Source organism: Helianthus annuus, chromosome 7 (assembly GCF_002127325.2).
Source record: "Helianthus annuus cultivar XRQ/B chromosome 7, HanXRQr2.0-SUNRISE, whole genome shotgun sequence".
In the NCBI taxonomy this organism is placed as follows: domain Eukaryota; kingdom Viridiplantae; phylum Streptophyta; class Magnoliopsida; order Asterales; family Asteraceae; genus Helianthus; species Helianthus annuus.
In genome coordinates this window covers 47,538,606-47,554,092 of record NC_035439.2, presented here as the reverse complement: position 1 = coordinate 47,554,092, position 15,487 = coordinate 47,538,606, and the positions used below count along the sequence as shown (strand labels likewise).

Sequence of the window (15,487 nt, the reverse complement as noted above, 5' to 3'; positions counted from 1 at the left end):
CAGAAGTACCTAACGACCTGCAAGGCATGTAATAACGAGTCAACAACAAAGTTGAGCGAGTTCACAGTTGGTGTTCATTGTTAAGTTGTTTCAAAACCAGGAGTTCATTTGTAAGTTGTAAGTTAATCAGTTTACCCTGTTTCCCAAACATATCCATAGTTGGTGGGGGTTTCCCCATGTTAATCACTAGACCTGTTTATCATATCGACCACTGACTAAAATAAGTTGGTGCCCTGACGTCAATGTCTATCATCATTGACTAGTTCCCAGATCCATTAGTTCACGCCCGTCCTCTGCGGCACGGTGTGAGGCTTGTCAAACCTAAATAACGCTATCTAACTAATGACCCGCTCGCCATTGGCCCGACGATTAAGTCGATATAAAAATGAGGGACTTAATGATAGAGTTTTGGTCTAGAATCCATGTTGTCACCCTTCAGTATAGAGGGTGTGTACGTGTTCCAAACCAGGAGATCACGCAGTTTCCAATTAAATCCTTATCACATGTTGTCACCCTTCAATTAAGAGGGTGTGTACGTGTTCCAAACCAGGATATCACGCGGTGTTAGTTTAAATCCTTTACCCATTCCCAACCCTTGGGAATCCCATGCCTTGTGAAAGTGTGAACTCACCTTGGTTTGCTCGGTATGCTAAACTATGTGCTCACAAGTAATCAGTCAAGTCCTATAGTATGCACGTATACACAATCAGTTTTCGTTCATAACGTTTCACATGCAATCTATGTCACTGTCACACCCCGATTTCCGCGAGTTTCACCGGTGGGCCCGGTGGAGGATTACCGTGACGTAGTTGGCAACAATATAGTCAAACCACACAATATTTAAATGCACAGCGGAAGCATAATGATAGATTATATCTCAACCATCGATTGTAATATCCAAGTATCACGAATAGTCGAAATAAATCCACAGGGGGATCAAAATAAAAATATAAATATTGTTCAACAGATATGGCATCCCAAGCTTACGAGACTCTAACGATGCTTAAGGAGTGGCCAGCCTATTTCGTGTAGATCCTGCATTTAATCTTTTGGGGAAAATACGTCAGTTTACACTGGTAAATACATTCAACCGACACTTTTGTAAAATGTTTAATAAAATTGATTTGAATGCACAAGGCACAAACTCTTTATAACTTGGGATAATTAATCAATTTAATCTTGTAAAAGAATTACATGTTCACTATGCGTTCAGTCGCCCGGGTCGTGCCGGGTTTAAGGTTAATAGACACGCCACAAAGCATAAAGCCATGGCGGGAAAACCAACGGTTATACCTTTATAAATATAGACACATTGTCGGGTGTACGCCTACACCCGTGTGTCGAGGTCGTGGCCATTTCGTAAAATGATGCCAGGGATATCCGGGACATGGTCATTAAGCTCCCAACGGCGTAAAGCCAACAAAACAAATTTTTAAACAGGTCACATTGATAATACCCAACTACTAATGAGTTGGGGTCAATTTCCCGACCAAGCGGTATTTTTATATACCGTAACCCAAGCCCGTATAACGGAAAATAAGTTAAAAGTATTTAGCTGAGCAAGTAATAACCTCAATCAAACAAATGCAAGTATCTTTTACTGGTATCCTATTCTGGAACGAAGGTTTATAACAACCTATTAGAATCCTAACGGGTCTTTAATTTAGCCTTAGCTTAGACCGGTCAGTTTCAAAGGATAACTACGGTTTAATCGCGTGAAAGGCGAAAACCGGGAATGGAATGTGGTTTGGACCCAACAGGTTTGAAGACTTGTTTTATATGGGTAATATAACCACACTCTGGATTTTGAAGTAAAAACGATAAGGTTTGACCCGTTTCGGCTAGTTTATGTAAATTAGTTACATAAACCGAACCGTGCGCGAAAAAGGCGTAACGGGTAACCGTAAGAGTCCTACACAAGTTTCCTAAGTTAATATACTCTAAGGAGGTTGTGGTATCAGTAGGATACCTTCCATAATGCCCGTAATGAGTTTAAATCCAATATACGCCCCGTAGGGGTATTTTGGTCATTTTAAAGATTATAAAAGAGGTTTCCGAGTTCTACAGGAAATCTGAGTTTTCCGAACAGTTTATAAAGTCCAAAATACTTTATTTATTATTTTAAATCAGTAGCAACTGGAATCGGGTCAAAATACCATGTAGAACTCAAGTTATGTACGAAAAGGGTATATTCGGTATTTACCGAATCGATGCCATAACCGCAGGTTATGTGCAGGTTAAAAATAATTAAAAATCTTTCAAATCTCAAAATATTATTTTACATCAGTGTGTAAAAGGTTTGGTGTCGAAATTTGGGTTTAGATAGGCTTTATGCTAATTGCGCCGATTAATTACTAAAGTTTCCGTAATTGCGCTATTTAGCATAACTCCTATTCTATACCTCGGATTGACGTGAAATTTTAGGGACATGCTTAGAAATCAGTAACTAAGGTTATTGTCCTTTCACATGTCCAAAATTCTCGTTTTAAAGTAAAAAGGGTGTTATGGTCAACTTTTGAGCTTTTAACGGAAATGTGTGAACGACTCGGACAAACAACGAACCGGTCACAGAGGGTTATACCATCATGTAACCTGGTCCTAAGAGAGTCCTAAGGCATATCTAAATGAAGTCAAAGAAAAAGTCAAAGCTTTGCGACTTTCGGTTCCGAACCGGGTCAAAATAGTCAATGGTCGGATCAAACAAGCTTAGACTAGTTAATATACTTATTATCATGTTATATGAGTGTCAAAACAGGTTACACGCCATCTACATTACTGATTATGCATAAAATTGTAAATTAGCATTCTGTTGGCTTTTTCTAGGCAAGTTTGACTCGACATTCGGACTAGTTAGAGTGGGAATCAGAGGGTGCCCTTTTCGGGGTTTAAAGCCCACATGATTACCAACATATAACTACCTTTACTTCGATTAATCACTGGACCATTTGTGATTAACCGTTAAGTCAATCGTTAGTTACGACAGATTGACTTTTAAGCTATAACTATGCAAAAACTAAACCACAAAGGGTTAAACACACTTACAAGAGTCCTATGCACGACTTGTGAAGCTTAGAGAGAATGCTTGAGCTCCAGAGATGATCAGAAGAGTTGTTTGAAGGTGTGAAGAACAATGGTGCACTAAATGGTCTTTTATAGTAAACTTCACACCTTAGATCATTAACAACTAAGGCTACAAGTGTTCTTGGATGATCACCAAGTGTCCCTGAGTGCTAGGGGACGTTTAGGGGGCGCCCATGCTCTCATAATTGCTTCACAAGTCGGTTAAAACAGCAAACAGTGCTCCTGTCCGACTTTTCTGCATCTGGGGGGCTGACGCGGGACGCGTTAAGGATCATGCAACCTTTACGCGGGTCGCCTGAATCCATACGTCAGAGCCCATATCTTTACTGACAATGCGGCCCGCGTAAGATCCTTTGATTCTTTAACGCGGCCCGCCTGAGACTTGTTTTTCAAGATTTTCAAATCTTTTTAATTATTGCACTTGGCCTTTGGGTTTCGAAGGGGTAACTTTGCGTTTTGGGCCTCGTTTATTTACGAATAAGGGCCTCGGAACTTTTACCCAACTTATTAACCCTTGGTTAATTTATTATTACCCGAAAAGTCATAACTTTCTATGTTTGACGCTTTTAACCCCTTTTAACGAATTCGATCATAACTTTCTCGTTTTAAAACGGAACTTCGCGAAATTTATATCGTACATTCTAGTGAGCGTAATTTACTGTTACAAAGTCTCGGGTTTGTTAAAGGGTCACTCAGAGGTATAACTTAAACATGTTGACACATTTAACCCCTGTAGTTTGTAATCTCTCACTTACTTCCGCATTTCGTCTCGTACGATCCATGATTCATTCGTCTGAAGGTACGAGCATCATTTAGGGTTGCTGTACAGTATATTTATCCCTCGTTGACATTTTAAACCCTCGGATTCACATACTTTCAATGTTTGTCAACATTAGTCCTTATTTAGTATCTATATCCACGTGTGAACTTATGACACGTGTCAATACATTATAGGACGCAAAATTTCGAGGTGTTACATCCTCACCCCCTTAAAAGAAATCTCGACCTCGAGATTTATTGAAATAAATGAGGGTATTTTTCTTTCATCGTGGACTCTACCTCCCACGTGTACTCGGGACCTCTACGGGCATCCCATTTTACCTTCACAATCGGTATATACTTCCTGCGAAGTTTCTTAACCTGTCGATCCTCGATCGACACAGGTTTTTCAATGAACTTTAAGCTCTCGTCGATGTGTACATCTGTATGTGGTATAACCAGTGATTCGTCAGCGAAACACTTTTTCAGATTACAGATGTGGAACACATTGTGGATACCACTAAGCTCTTCCGGTAAGTTTAATTTATAGGCAACCGATCCGACACGTTCGATTACCTTGAAAGGTCCAATATATCTCGGGCTTAACTTGCCTTTCTTACCGAATCGCATCACCCCCTTCCAGGGTGATACCTTAAGCAATACCTTATCGCCTACTTCGAAATTGAAAGGCTTACGCTTCAAATCTGCGTAGCTCTTCTGCCTGTCTCGGGCAGCTTTCAATCGATCACGAATTTGGACAATCTTGTCCGTTGTTTCAAATATTATATCAGGTCCTGTCATCTGGACATCTCCAACTTCTGCCCAACAAACGGGGCGTTCTACACTTTCTACCATATAGAGCTTCAAAAGGTGCAGCCTTAATGCTCGTATGGTAGCTGTTGTTGTAGGAGAATTCGACCAAGGGTAGGTGGTTATCCCAACTACCACCTAAGTCGATCGCACATGCACGAAGCATGTCTTCCAACGTTTGGATTGTACGCTCACTCTGTCCATCTGTCTGAGGGTGGTAAGCCGTACTGAAATTCAAACGTGTGCCCAAAGATTGTTGAAAACTTTTCCAAAAGTGTGATCAGTATCTGGTATCTCTATCAGAGATGATAGACACAGGCACTCCATGAAGGGCTACAATCTTATCTACAAATAACTGGGCTAGTATATCGGAGCTATGAGTCTCCTTTATGGGTAGGAAATGTGCTGACTTAGTCAGTCTATCAACTATTACCCATATTGTATCGTTTCCCTTCTTTGTCTTTGGTAACTTGGTGATGAAATCCATCGTCACCATTTCCCATTTCCACTCGGGAAGTTCAGGCTGTTGTAGCAAGCCTGATGGCTTTTGATGTTCAGCTTTTACTTGCGCACAAGTCAAACACTTTGCTACATAGGTGCCTATAGACTTCTTCAAGCCTATCCACCAAAAGTTTGCCTTTAAGTCCTGGTACATTTTATCAGCTCCAGGATGAACGGAATATCGGGAACTGTGGGCTTCCTGAAGGATAACGTCTCGAAGACCTCCATAAACAGGAACCCATATCCTTCCATTCAATCTCAGAATTCCATCCTTGCCATAGGATAACTGTTCTTCAGTTACTCCTAGCTTCTCGTTTGGATAGTTAGCTTCGGACACAGCTTCCTTCTGTGCAGCTAACAATTTCTCGTTCAGACTGTTCTTGATTTCAATGCTCTTGGCATTGATCCTTATTGGTTTCACTCGTTCTTTCCTGCTTAAGGCATCTGCGACTACGTTGGCCTTGCCTGGATGGTATCTTATTTCACAGTCATAATCGTTCAGAGTTTCCATCCAACGTCGCTGCCTCATATTCAAATCTTTCTGATTGAACAGGTGCTGAAGGCTTTTGTGATCTGAATAGATCACAAATTTAATGCCATACAAGTAATGTCTCCAAAGCTTTAGTGCAAATACAACGGCACCCAACTCCAAGTCATGGGTGGTGTAATTCTTTTCATGCACCTTTAATTGTCGTGACGCATAGGCAATCACCTTGCCCCTCTGCATAAGCACACAACCCATACCGGTGTGCGATGCATCACAATATACGACAAATTCTTCCATTCCTTCTGGCAATGTCAACACTGGAGTATTGCTCAGCTTTTGTTTGAGGATATCAAAAGCTTCTTGCTGCTTAGGGCCCCAATTAAACTTTATACTCTTTCTAGTTAAAGAAGTTAGGGGTGCAGCAATTCTTGAAAAATTTTCGATGAAGCGTCTGTAGTATCCTGCTAGACCTAGGAAACTGCGAATCTCCGTAGGTGTCTTCGGCTCCTGCCAATTCATGACGGCTTCAACTTTAGCGGGATCCACTTGGATACCACGCTCGCTGACTACATGTCCAAGGAATTGGACTTCTCGTAACCAAAATTCACATTTAGAGAATTTGGCGTAAAGCTTTTCTTGATGAAGCAATTTGAGAATACATCGAAGATGCTTCTCGTGGCCAGCTTGACTTTTTGAGTAGATGAGGATGTCATCGATGAAGACAATGACAAATTTATACAAATAAGGTTTACAAACGCGATTCATGAGATCCATGAATGCGGCAGGTGCATTAGTGAGCCCAAAAGGCATCACTAGGAACTCGAAATGACCATAGCGAGTTCTAAATGCAGTCTTGTGCACATCTTCATCCTTAACCTTCAATTGATGGTAGCCTGACCTTAGATCAATTTTGGAAAAGTAGCTTGCTCCTTGCAACTGATCGAACAGATCGTCGATCCTGGGCAAAGGATACCTATTCTTGATTGTAACTTTATTCAGCTCACGGTAATCGATGCATAGACGCATCAAACCATCTTTCTTTTTGACGAACAGGATTGGTGCTCCCCAAGGAGATGAACTTGGTCTAACAAAAACTTTGGCTAGCAGATCATCTAGCTGTGTCCTCAATTCTTTCATTTCCGTGGGTGCCAATCTATAAGGTGCTCTTGCAATAGGCGCGGCTCCTGGAATGATGTCGATACTGAATTCCACTTGCCTGTCTGGTGGCAAACCAGGCAGTTCTTCCGGGAAAACTTCAGGATAGTCAGAGATGACTGGGATATCTTCAATATTGGGTTTCTCCTCACCGATAGTCACCTGTGCCATATAAATGACACATCCTTTCTTCAAACATCTGGATGCCTTTAGCATAGATACTTGTGCAGGCAATCCATGTCGAGTATCTCCCTGAATGGTAAGTGGTTCTCCAGACGAAGTCTTGATTACCACTTGCTTCTTGTTGCACATAATTTGGGCTTGGTTATGCGATAACCAATCCATACCCAATACTACGTCGAAACCAGCTAGTTTAAAGGGTAACAGGGATAAAGGAAATGAGTGATTCCTAATGGATATAACACATCCATCTAAAACAGTCGAGATTGTTCCCATAGTCCCTTCAGCTAGTTCTACTTCATATTTCACATTCAAGGTTTTAACAGGCAATCTTAACAACTCACAGAACTTATCATCCACAAAGGATTTATCTACTCCAGAATCAAATAACACTCTTGCGAATACATCATTGATAAGAAACGTACCGGTTATGACGTTGTCGTTCTGGATAGCCTCTTGAACATTTATCTGAAAGACCCTCGCATTGGTCTTTTTCCCTTCATCAGCCTTCTTCACTATCTTCGGGCAGTTAGTCTTGATGTGCCCTTTTTCGTTGCAACTATAACAAGTTGCATCCTTGAGTTTCTTACACTCAAGAGTCCTATGTTCAGAGGACTTGCAAATCCCACATGCTTTCGGCTGGGATTTCTGTTCAAATCTGCAATTTCCGAAGTGGTGCTTCTTGCAAACATTGCACTTGGGCCTATCGCCCGACTGTCGATCATTTTTCTTGGTCTCCGATCCCTTCTTATGGTCACGTTCCCCCGATGCTTCTTGCTTGACTTACGTGAATCATCATCTTCACGTTTCCTTTTCTCACCGTCTGCATTTCTCAGAGATCTCTGCCTCACTGCATCCAGCGTGAGAGACAGAGATATGTCCGCCACGGATCTAAATGTAGCAGGCCTAGAAGCCTTCACGCTAGCCTTTATCTCTGGGGCCAAACCCCCAATGAAACGCGCGATCCGTTTGGGTTCCGAGGTCACAAGGTACGGAACCAACCTTGACAGGGTGTTGAAACTGGTGAGATATGCCTGGCAATCCAGGTTCTTCATGACCAACGATAGGAAATCAGATTCTATCTTCTCAACCTCGTGCTGAGGGCAGTAGTTTTCTTTAATGAGAGCAATAAATTCTTCCCATGACATGCTATACAAAACAGCCTTCCCAGAGGCTTGAACCAATGATCTCCACCACGCTAGGGCTTCACCCTTAAATGACTGGGATACAAACTTCACCACATCCCTCTCAGCACAACCACTATGTCCACCACGGTGTCCATTTCGTCTAGCCAGGTCATACAATCCACCGCGCCTTTTTCCCCTGTAAAATCTCGGGGTTTGCAGGAAACGAAATACTTATACGTGCAACCCCTGGCGCGAGGTGCATCATCGACCACTATCTTCTTAGGACGGACACTATTCTCATTTGATGAGTGTCGATCGTCATCCTTCTTAGGTTTAGACTGGTTCGAGGGTGGTTTGCTGTGATGTTCAGAATGGGTTTTTGGTTTAGAGTGTGGTGCAGATCGGGTCCTGCTTCGAGACTCGGTATACTCTTCGTACTGCCGATCTAAGGCCGCCTTAACAGCACCGTCTACTAAAGCTTTTAATTCTGCGCCCGTTATATTAATTTGGGCGTTATCATTTTCATCCTCCTTTGATTGACTATTAACTCCATTTGGGTCAGCCATCGCGATCTTGATCTGCTACAAGGAATATGACAGAATTTTATTTAGGAGTTTGTTATGGAATTGTCTTTTATGGCAATTCGTTAACCATGGTAAACATAGACCATATTCGGTTAATTTGCTACTCACTTTTATTTAGGATTTGAATATAACTTATCCTAATTACAAACAATATTGTTAGTTGCACAAAAGCCTAGTCACAAGGACGTTTTATATATTATTAGCCAGGATTTCAGAGAATCAAGGAATGAAGGTTTGAACCAGGGTTCTTTTACCTTTTCTGACAGGGAGTCATAGACTACAACTGTCTTTTGTCTTATATGACAATAAGTATGGCCCGTAGGCACTACATCACCAATGGATGATTTAACCCATGATTTATAAATCATTAACTTAGGTCTTGGAATCCTCTGAAGGATTCTTATATAAGAATGACGCGTGTGATTTTAACGAATCACAACTGCGAAGAATGTTAACATGTTTACAGAGGTTAACAGGAATCTGAACCTTTTACTCAGGTCTCACCATCTTGGCCGGGTCTTAAAACGACACCAGGCTAGGTCTCACCATTAAGATTCTTTATTTAGGCGGACTTAATTAAAAGGAATGATTTTTAATTTATTTCATATAATAATGTATAAAAATGACAAAGTGAAATTTATAAACTTAACATTCCATTAATCATAATAATGATTACACACTGCCCTAAACGGGACTTTTAATAGACAAATACCTACGCAGAGGTTTACAGAAAACAAGTCCACGCAGGGACCAAATACAAGGATAGGTGTCCGCACAGGGACAAAAAGATAAGTCCACGTAGGGACTGAAAGGCAATTGTCCACGCAGGGACTAACACAATAAATGTCCACGCAGGGACTAAAACAAATAGATGTCCACACAGGGACTTGATTAAAATAGGAAATACAATAGAACATATAAAGACTAATGATCTCGCTTCTTCTTCCCCTTTAGCAGGTTTGCTAAGCCTTTAAGGAATCCACGATTGTTCTTACGTTCTTGCTCAAAGTCTCGTTCTACCCTATTTAAACGGTGAAGGATTTCTTCCTGCTCCGGTGGGGAAAAACGTGGCTGCTACAACGGTTGTTGAACCGGAGGTCTAGCAGGCGCTGGATACCCATGAGCTGCGTATCCTAATCCCCAAGGATCCCCATAAGGTCCTTTGGGATGGAGGGCGTTGTAATTGGCCGCTACCACGTATGGGTCGGCATCCGCATAATTATAGTTGTAGCGCATGTGAGCTGGCTGCTCAAACGGGTTGTACGCTGCGGAACTGGCGTATGCAGGTATCGGGTTATCATACCCAAATGGTGGCGGAGGTGGTGTAACTGGTGCAGAATTCACCTCTTCAGGGTGGCTCGAAGGTTCACCCATTTGTGGTTCTTCAGGAAATGGTGGAAAATGACTTGCACTCGAGTGGCGAGGGGTGCTAAAGTGGAATTCCCCTCCTCGGGTGGACATCCGCGCACCTGATCTCCTACGCCTTGGCGGATCTGGAGGTGCTTGTTGAACTGGTAGCAGTGGAGGCAGTGGCGTAACTGCCACGAAACGCGAATCCTCGGAAGGATCCTGTTGCTGCTGCTGCTGCTGGTGAGGTGATGAATGGTGAGAGGGTGTAAAGTATCACTCGCACTGGTTAAACTGTCACACCCCCAAAATCCACCCGCGGAGTGCCACCGCTTGGAGGCGTGACATGACCAGGATCAAGCCACCAATCATATTGAACATATAAATAAGTAGTAACAGTTATCCATCAATACGAAGGGTGTTAATCAAAACCAACATAATTAAGTGTAGCGGAAGCATTAACGTAAAAACCCAACATAAGTTTTAATGTATGAAATGCCATAAGTGTTTATCAAGCATTCACGAATCCTTGTCCACGACGACCCGCTCCTCCTTGTGCAAGCTCCATAAATACCTAAGGTCCTACAAGGCATGCAGCAGAGAGTCAACAACTAGTTGAGCGAGTTCACAGAAAGTAAGTTCATAACAGTAATGCGTAAGTTCATCTAGTGGGGGCTTCCCATGTTGTATTTACTAATGGTGGGGGTTTCCCATGGTCATATATATTACTAGTAGGGGATTCCCACGTGTATCCTTACTAATGGGGGCTTCCCATGTTGTATTTACTAATGGTGGGGGTTTCCCATGGTCATATATATTACTAGTGGGGGATTCCCACGTGTATCCTTACTAATGGGGGCTTCCCATGTTGTATTTACTAGACTATTTGCAACCATGTGTTCTTCTTAAACCGAGAACAGGAATACGTACAAGGTCACGTAGGATTTACGTGAGTGCCCTTCCCCGAGGACAGTGGTACGTGTGGGGTTTACGTAGGATTTACGTAAGTGTCCTTCCGACCCGGAAGACAGTAGTAGGTATTAGTTTACGTAGGTTTTACGTAAGTGTCCTCCCGACCCGGGAGACAATGGAAGATACTAGTTTACGTAGGTTTTACGTAAGTGTCCTGACTAGCCTGAGGACGATGGTCTATAGTCTAGTGATTGCGTAAGTACGAGTAATTATCCATTTCAAATATTCCAACCCAATTCCCAACCCGGGAATCCCATGCCTTGGCTGTGTGAACTCACCTTGGTTTGCTCGGCAGATACACAAAAAGGTTCTTGAACTAAGGGTGGTCAACCACGTCCTAACAGGGTTACCACACAAGTCAGGTTTTGACTTCAAGTAATGCACGTATAGGTTTCACACAAGTTAACACGTTTCGAGCACGTATAGAACATGGCAGCATTTTAATAGTTATGTAACAACTTCGACTTGTACGATTTAAAATAAGCCCAAAAGAAATCGGCCCAACATGTTGTGCGATTCACAACATGTTGTGCGATCCAACAAATCCCGGCCCAACTACATAAGTAGTCCAATAGCATACACGGCCCAATTATAATTAAGCCCAACATAAGAGGAGTCCAAACATAAAATACTCGGCCCATGTAAAGGCCTTGTGCGATCCGGATTGGATTGTACGATTGGAGATTGGGCTGCTCGGCCCAGTAGTGTAACATAATTCCATAACAGTGTGTGGCCCAACCCCTTGTGCGATCGGCACTAACTTGTGCGATCAACAGGGTGTTGTGCGATCATGCAAAGCTAAGCAGTACCATGTGTATAATCTGTTGCACTATTCTTGTGCGACTGGTACTCGTGCGATTCATCCCTTGTGCGATCTGAGGTGAATCTTGTACGATCTCACATGTTTGTGCGATTGACTTGCATAATTGGAACTTTATGAAATCAGTTATGAGATCCCGTAATTTAGCAAATCGGTTACAAGCTTTTAACAGTTTCCAAACTTACAATTCATCAATTAACACAATCAAAGATTCTATCCAAACTAATGATCGATCAAACCAAACCATTTACTAGCAATTCATAAGAACCCTAAACCTAATCATAACATGAACACCAAACACAATCATTAACATACATCCGTTTTATATCATATCACAGCCGATTACTAGGTGTTCGGTTCTAACTCTAGGTCATGCAATCCAAATCGTATGAACATTATCAAGTATACATGTGATCCGATTATCAAGAACACTATCTTTCAACAACATAATCAATCATGATAATCATACAGCCGATTAAAATCATTCGGTATACATACATCAAGAACAATCCGATTTGCATGAACATGAGCAATTACACATATGAATCATAACATCAATCAATCATGAACACAATCATAAACACACTAACCGATTGGAAGTAGGTGATCCGTACAACGAACAAGAAAGTCTTCGAGGTGATGGCCGTCGGGTTTGAGCGAGAGAGAGAGAGAGAGGAAAGCTAGGGTTTTGTGTGTGTGAGGTGATTGTAACAAATGAGAGAACAAACCCCAACGATGGGTGTTTACACGTTTAAGAGGAGCGGGCCGACCCTTACTTGGGCTGCCCCTAAACCGAGTACAAATGGTACGGCCCCCAAGTGGGCTTGTGCGGTCATGTGTAGTGTTGTGCGATTTGGGCCATTCATATACATACATACATTTACACAACACACGTAACAAATATATCATTCATTAAATCAAATAATATAGCTCACATAAGCACGTAACGTTACACAAGAATGAGTTCGAAATACGGGTTGTCACATAAACCTCGCCTGGTAGCTGTCGAGACCTTGATAGGGTGTTCCATGAAAGGATGACCCATCAGAGATCTCGATAGGATGGTTGGGAGTACCTCGTGCAGGTTCTATGGGATCCGTGTCCTCGTCCATATCTACCGCATTATCTTCGGAGAAATGATCTTCGGGTCCTAAAGGGTTATAACCTATTGGTTCTTGGACATAATCAGCCGGGTTGAACTGGCCTTGGAAGAAAGGAGTAGGATCGCCATAGGAACGGTGAGAAACAGAACGCTGGAGAGGTATAAACGAAGGTTGAGGGTTACTAGGCTCATTCTCCGAATTTGGTCCAAAAGAGTGACGGTATGAAGGTGTCGAACTATGTGAGGTAGACCGTCTTGCAGGCTCAAAGAGGTTTCGTCTATGCCTCTGAGGTTCTTCACTCCTTGTGCTGGAAGGAGCTCGCATATGTGAAGGTCCGGCCTCGTGATCATTGTGAGTAGTGATCGGCCCTTTGCCTCTTCCTCCTCTTCTAATTACTGGTGGCATATTTCCTGCTTAACAAATTTTTAAATCACAATAAACAATAAAAGACAAACTAGAATGACAATTCGAATTTGTCCTATGTTCTTGTCTAGACTCAAGTATGTGCAATTGTGTCATTGAGATTAAACACATAAGGATAGTGTTTAATTCACTCAACGTTGGCTCTAATACCAACCTGTCACACCCCGATTTCCACGAGTTTCACCGGTGGGCCCGGTGGGGGATTACCGTGACGTAGTTGGCAACAATATAGTCAAACCACACAATATTTAAATGCACAACGGAAGCATAATGATAGATTATATTTCAACCATCGATTGTAATATCCAAGTATCACGAATAGTCGAAATAAATCCACAGGGGATCAAAATAAAAATATAAATATTGTTCAACAGATATGGCATCCCAAGCTTGCGAGACTCTAACGATGCTTAAGGAGTGGCCAGCCTATTTCGTGTAGATCCTGCATTTAATCTTTTGGGGAAAATACGTCAGTTTACACTGGTAAATACATTCAACCGACACTTTTGTAAAATGTTTAATAAAATTGATTTGAATGCACAAGGCACAAACTCTTTATAACTTGGGATAATTAATCAATTTAATCTTGTAAAAGAATTACATGTTCACTATGCGTTCAGTCGCCCGGGTCGTGCCGGGTTTAAGGTTAATAGACACGCCACAGAGCATAAAGCCGTGGCGTGAAAACCAACGGTTATACCTTTATAAATATAGACACATTGTCGGGTGTACGCCTACACCCGTGTGTCGAGGTCGTGGCCATTTCATAAAATGATGCCAGGGATATCCGGGACATGGTCATTAAGCTCCCAAAGGCGTAAAGCCAACAAAACAAATTTTTAAACGGGTCACATTGATAATACCCAACTACTAATGAGTTGGGGTCAATTGCCCGACCAAGCGGTATTTTTATATATCGTAACCCAAGCCCGTATAACGGAAAATAAGTTAAAAGTATTACCTGAGCAAGTAATAACCTCAATCAAACAAATGCAAGTATCTTTTACTGGTCTCCTATTCTGGAATGAAGGTTTATAACAACCTATTAGAATCCTAACGGGTCTTTAATTTAGCCTTAGCTTAGACCGGTCAGTTTCAAAGGATAATTACGGTTTAATCGCGTGAAAGGCGAAAACCGGGAATGGAATGTGGTTTGGACCCAACAGGTTTGAAGACTTGTTTTATATGGGTAATATAACCACACTCTGGATTTTGAAGTAAAAACGATAAGGTTTGACCCGTTTCGGCTAGTTTATGTAAATTAGTTACATAAACCGAACCGTGCGCGAAAAAGGCGTAACGGATAACCGTAAGAGTCCTACACAAGTTTCCTAAGTTAATATATTCTAAGGAGGTTGTGGTATCAGTAGGATACCTTCCATAATGCCCGTAATGAGTTTAAATCCAATATACGCCCCGTAGAGGTATTTTGGTCATTTTAAAGATTATAAAAGAGGTTTCCGAGTTCTATAGGAAATCTGAGTTTTCCGAACAGTTTATAAAGTCCAAAGTACTTTATTTATTATTTTAAATCAGTAGCAACTGGAATCGGGTCAAAATACCATGTAGAACTCAAGTTATGTCCGAAAAGGGTATATTCGGTATTTACCGAATCGATGCCATAACCGCAGGTTATGTGCAGGTTAAAAATAATTAAAAATCTTTAAAATCTCAAAATATTATTTTACATCAGTGTGTAAAAGGTTTGGTGTCGAAATTTGGGTTTAGATAGGCTTTATGCTAATTGCGCCGATTAATTACTAAAGTTTCCGTAATTGCGCTATTTAGCATAACTCCTATTCTAGACCTCGGATTCACGTGAAATTTTAGGGACATGCTTAGAAATCAGTAACTAAGGTTATTGTCCTTTCACATGTCCAAAATTCTCGTTTTAAAGTAAAAAGGGCGTTATGGTCAACTTTTGAGCTTTTAACGGAAATGTGTGAACGACTCGGACAAACAACGAACCGGTCACAGAGGGTTATACCATCATGTAACCTGGTCCTAAGAGAGTCCTAAGGCATATCTAAATCATACCATAACGGGTCAGAACTGAAGTCAAAGCAAAAGTCAAAGCTTTGCGACTTTCGGTTCCGAACCGGGTCAAAATAGTAAATGGTCGGATCAAACAAGCTTAG

The 15,487-nt window shown here is 41.7% G+C and overlaps 1 protein-coding gene across 1 annotated transcript in view; it reads right to left on the bottom strand.

Annotated features, from left to right (window-relative positions):
* Nucleotides 1–15,487, bottom strand: part of LOC110942474 — a 33,131-nt gene that overhangs the window by 824 nt on the left and 16,820 nt on the right. The gene's annotated exons all lie outside the window — the stretch shown is intronic.